Below are 6,000 nucleotides of genomic sequence, written 5' to 3' on the forward strand. Positions count from 1 at the left end.
TACTCCTTGCAGGGTATATAGCCTCGTTATTTTATTGCGTTACTATTAACTTTTTTTATTTTGCTAATTTTTCTTCCTTGTAATTAAGAGTTTCACGGTAAAGTCAACACCTGTTGTATTCGGCGCGTGTGACAAATAACATTTAATTTGATTTGTATGAAAGATAAGAGTCACTGCATACTGTTCAGTCCGCTCTACAAGTAGGTTGAGCTGGAGAAATGGTTAAACTCAAACGTAACTCAACTTTCTCTGATCGGAACCCCTCTCTACTTGTTTGTAGTTATTTTTTATTTTCAATTCTTAGAGTTGTGACTGCTTGCCACATTCTTTAGGGCTATCTGACTGAAGGTGAGAGAACGACATTGGAGCTTTGTTGAAGCAGTGTAACTGAAGCAGCTGAGGAGTTTCACAATTGAAGAAATGAAACCAAAGTGTTTTTGACGCCTTGTCAAACACGATGTAGCGGTGGTATGAAAGATAAGAGTCACCCTGCACCCTACTCAATTGGCTCCACAAATAGGTTGAACTGGAGAAATGGTTACACTCAAACTCAACTCTCCCTGATCAAATCTCCTCTCTACTTGTTTGTGGTTGTTTTTAGTTTAATTTAATACCAACTGCGGTCTCAACAGCTGTAGCCTATAGGATAGGATATTGTTCATAAAAGTGTCCATATATTTAATTAAAATGCTACATATCGCCTAGCCTTTATGAAGTCAACATTAACTACTTACTAGAACTTAAACGTTTACGTTAGTCATTTCTGTCTCTTAGATCTCAAATGTCACAGACACGTACTTTATGTTGACTGATAGTATTTTTTGTGACAATTTAAAAACCTATTAGCCCATATCAAATGTTTTTAACAGTTTTAAAGCATAGCCTAATCTATATAAAAAAAACATTGCCTGAACTCATATCTAATGGTATGACTGATGCAGAAATTATTTTATTGAAGTAGCTGACATATATTTATGTTTTTATTTTTAAATTGTTATCATTTGAAATGAGCTGTTCTGAGTGCTGGCTGGTAACTTCAAATGGGTGCTGGCCAGTCAAGTAATGGCGCAGACTGCTGTCCTATCTGTGTTACTGCATGTTACAGATTCCTCCCTTTAGTGAGTTGAACAGTAGGAGTCAGGTTTGGGCGCCCACAGCCTTCAATTGCTTCCCTACAAAAGAAAAATCCAACTATAACTTTGTTTAAAGTGCTGTGGTTTATGACTTGATCTAGGTCATATAATAATGCGTATTAAAATAGAAATGTTATGATAATATTAGAAAAATTATAATACATAATAAAATGGAAAGTGTGGGAGTTAATGTAATGTAACTAGGGGCAGCTGATATGCTGAGCCACTAATGTAGACAATGAGTACATTGACCGGATAGAGAGGTGGGGGCATGCAATACAATTGCCATCTCTGAGTAGGATGTCATGCCAAAGATTGCATTAGCTGAGAACATAGATACATTTGTGCCTTCTGACATACCAATGTCAGGAGGAAGCAGGAGGAAGGATGGTGGCAAATTGACCAACATGTGAACCATATGCAATAAATGTATTATTTGTTGTATAAGCTAGGGGGTTCTGCCACCATTGTAATCCAAACCGGAACAGATGTGGGCGTTATCAGGCGTAAACAGGCAAGAAACTCGGGTTGGAAGATAATGGTGGCGCAAGGACTAAGAGGAGTAATTGCATTAACATAGGGGATGTACCCATAAGCTGTATGTGCATAAAAGAAGAGCCGATGCTCAGGGAAGTTAGATGTTCCGCGGACCAGCTCAGCTTTGCTACGCTGTATTAATGCCTATATTGAATTCACAAGTTCTTGTAAGAGTGTTATATTCTTAAGACAATTTTCCACAACAAAAGGCAGCATAAACAGACAATGTGTGTAGGAGGCTTCTCTTTAAATCGTGAACAACTCTAATCAAAACGTTGAATGAACTCCATTTGAGTGCAATTATTAGTGGTGAACACTGTGTTCAACCACAGGTTCGTAATCCCCTAATAGTCTAAATAGGCTAGTCAATATCAAGGCTGTAAACTCAGAGTAAGCAAATATCCCTCCTAATGAACACTGTCTGACTGCTAGTGTTCAAAGCAGTCTAATGTGTGTGGGTGGCGTCTAAGAGTCAGCAAATATCCCTGGGTGGTGTGGTTGGTATCTTTAAATGGTGAAGAACACATTTCCTGCAGCCCAGTCACCATGATAGGCTCGGTGATGTTGTTGCTATTTTTCCTCCTGTTCTTCTTCATCAGGGTCCGCCGACCGAAAAACCTCCCCCCAGGACCCCGTCTCCTGCCCATCCTCGGAAATCTGCTACAGCTGGACCCTGTCAACCCCCTCAAAGATCTGGAAAGGGTAAGAGAACTTTACAAAAAATCCACAAACCTGGAAAAGTTTGGTTTACACTGGGTTTATTTTTGTGTCATATACTGTATGTTGTCAGTGATTGAATAGTCACCAGTAATTTGGTTTTGTTTGAAGTTGTCCAAACTGTGTGCAGGAAGATATGGTTTTGTAGCGTCCTTACAGACCTTTAAGCTTGAACAAACAACAATGTTTTTAGAAGACTTTCAACTTAAGCATCTTAGATACTAACTAAAATGCCATTGTGATTCATGTCAGAGCAGCAACAGCCACTAAACTGTGTTTGATCCAAAATAGGTCAGGTTCCAAAAGGTTTTATCAGGCCTAAATCAACATGCACTGTCTCCGCTTTTGAAACAACCCTCAAAAAGGTTCTTGATGGGGATTTGTTTGTTACAGAAGTTTGTTCATCCATATTAATTTAACCCAGATAGTGAGGAGTGTCAATGATACAATACAATAACTTTTCACAGGAGATTGGTGGCACCTTAATTGAGGAGGACGGGCTCGTGGTAATGACTGGAGCGGAATAGGTGGTATGGTATGAAATTCATCATTCCATTCTCTCTGTTACAGCCATTATTATGTACTGTCCTCCTCTGGAACTGTCAGTAGTTGCTTGCTATGGTTTAGCTTCATCTTCAGATGTGTCTGATTTGTCACACAACTTACTGTTCCGCTTGGGAACTCTCTCTCCCTCTCTCTACCTCTGTGTTTCAGCTGAAGAGGCGCTATGGTAACGTGTTCTGTCTGTACATCGGATCACGGCCTGTCGTGGTTCTGAATGGCCTTGAGGCGGTTTGTGAGGCACTGGTGACATGCACAGCTGAATTTTCAGGACGACCAAACCATCTCATGATCAGCGACATCACAGAATGCAAAGGTACTGTGTTCTTAACCCCTAGTGTCCCCTAGGCTGGTCCTGGGTCAGTTTTATCATTTGTGATATAATTGTATTGGTGTAGGTAGAGGTAGAGGTGACCTTAAATCAGTTTAGATAATGCAGAGCACAAACACACACCGCCTTGTCGGTATTGTGTGAACTGCATATGTATCAGTGGAGGCTGCTGAGGGGAGCATGGCTAATAGTAATGGCTGGAATGGAGTCAATGGAACAGTATCAACCACATGGAAACCACATCTTTGATACCGTTCCATTGACTCTATTCCAGCCATTATTATGAGCCGTCCTCCCATCAGCAGCCTCCACTGGTATGTATGTACTGTATGTACTGTATGTCTGGGTGTGTGTGTGTGTGTGTGTGTGTGTGTGTGTGTGTGTGTGTGTGTGTGTGTGTGTGTGTGTGTGTGTGTGTGTGTGTGTGTGTGTGTGTGTGTGTGTGTGTGTGTGTGTCTAACAGATAGGGATCATACTTCTTAACTCTCTTGAGTTGTGTTCTTAAAGAAATTTCCAGCCAGCGGTCCCAGTTGATTGGTGTTTACCCGCTTGCATACATACTGTATATCAGACTGGGCATTTTGTTATCAAACCTCATAACAATGACAAAAATATCACAAAATACAATAAATGTAAGTACCTGATGATAGAAAAAAGGAAGCACATTAGATGTGCAGGACAACAGTATGTTGACGACTGTAGATTTGTGAGATTCGTCTGTTAGCACGGAAATAACTGTGAATTAGCAGGGAGTTAATGTGACCATTACATTTAGGGCATGCTAGCTAACTCACTTATAGAACAATCATGCATACAAAACCACATCACAGGAAGCCCCCCAATATCTAATATACACTGCTCAAAAAAATAAAGGGAACACTTAAACAACACAATGTAACTCCAAGTCCCTTCCGTCTTCAAGAGAGCGAGAGTTGCACCCCTTCTGAAAAAACCTACACTCGATCCCTCCGATGTCAACAACTACAGACCAGTATCCCTTCTTTCTTTTCTCTCCAAAACTCTTGAACGTGCCGTCCTTGGCCAGCTCTCCTGCTATCTCTCTCAGAATGACCTTCTTGATCCTAATCAGTCAGGTTTCAAGACTGGGCATTCAACTGAGACTGCTCTTCTCTGTGTCACGGAGGCTCTCCGCACTGCTAAAGCTAACTCTCTCTCCTCTGCTCTCATCCTTCTAGACCTATCTGCTGCCTTTGATTCTGTGAACCATCAGATCCTCCTCTCCACCCTCTCCGAGTTGGGCATCTCCGGCGCGGCCCACGCTTGGATTACATCCTACCTGACAGGTCGCTCCTACCAGGTGGCGTGGCGAGGATCTGTCTCCGCACCATGCGCTCTCACCACTGGTGTCCCCCAGGGCTCTGTTCTAGGCCCTCTCCTATTCTCGCTATACACCAAGTCACTTGGCTCTGTCATATCCTCACATGGTCTCTCCTATCATTGCTATGCAGACGACACACAATTAATCTTCTCCTTTCCCCCTTCTGATAACCAGGCGGCGAATCGCATCTCTGCATGTCTGTCAGACATATCAGTGTGGATGACGGCTCACCAGCTCAAGCTGAACCTCGGCAAGACGGAGCTGCTCTTCCTCCCGGGGAAGGACTGCCCCTTCCATGATCTCGCCATCACGGTTGACAACTCCCTTGTGTCCTCCTCCCAGAGTGCTAAGAACCTTGGCGTGATCCTGGACAACACCCTGTCGTTCTCCACTAACATCAAGGCGGTGACCCGATCCTGTAGGTTCATGCTCTACAACATTCGCAGAGTACGACCCTGCCTCACACAGGAAGCGGCGCAGGTCCTAATCCAGGCACTTGTCATCTCCCGTCTGGATTACTGCAACTCGCTGTTGGCTGGGCTCCCTGCCTGTGCCATTAAACCCCTACAACTCATCCAGAACGCCGCAGCCCGTCTGGTGTTCAACCTTCCCAAGTTCTCTCACGTCACCCCGCTCCTCCGCTCTCTCCACTGGCTTCCAGTTGAAGCTCGCATCCGCTACAAGACCATGGTGATTGCCTACGGAGCTGTGAAGGGAACGGCACCTCCATACCTTCAGGCTCTGATCAGGCCCTACACCCAAACAAGGGCACTGCGTTCATCCACCACTGGCCTGCTGGCCCCCCTACCTCTGAGGAAGCACAGTTCCCGCTCAGCCCAGTCAAAACTGTTCGCTGCTCTGGCACCCCAATGGTGGAACAAGCTCCCTCACGACGCCAGGACAGCGGAGTCAATCACCACCTTCCGGAGACACCTGAAACCCCACCTCTTTAAGGAATACCTAGGATAGGATAAAGTAATCCTTCTAACCCCCCCCCCCCCTTAAAAGATTTAGATGCACTATTGTAAAGTGGTTGTTCCACTGGATATCATAAGGTGAATGCACCATTTTGTAAGTCGCTCTGGATAAGAGCGTCTGCTAAATGACTTAAATGTAATGTAAATGTAAGTCAATCACACTTCTGTGAAATCAAACTGTCCCCTTAGGAAGCAACACTGATTGACAATAAATTTCACATGCTGTTGTGCAAATGGAATAGACAACAGGTGGAAATTATAGGCAATTAGCAAGACACCCCCAATAAAGGAGTGGTTCTGCAGGTGGTAACCACAGCCCACTTCTCAGTTCCTATGCTTCCTGGCTGATGTTTTGGTCACTTTTGAATGCTGGCGGTGCTTTCACTCTAGTGGTAGCATGAGACG

This window comes from Salmo salar, chromosome 11 (genome assembly GCF_965601325.2).
Source record: "Salmo salar chromosome 11, fSalSal1, whole genome shotgun sequence".
In the NCBI taxonomy this organism is placed as follows: Eukaryota; Metazoa; Chordata; class Actinopteri; order Salmoniformes; family Salmonidae; genus Salmo; species Salmo salar.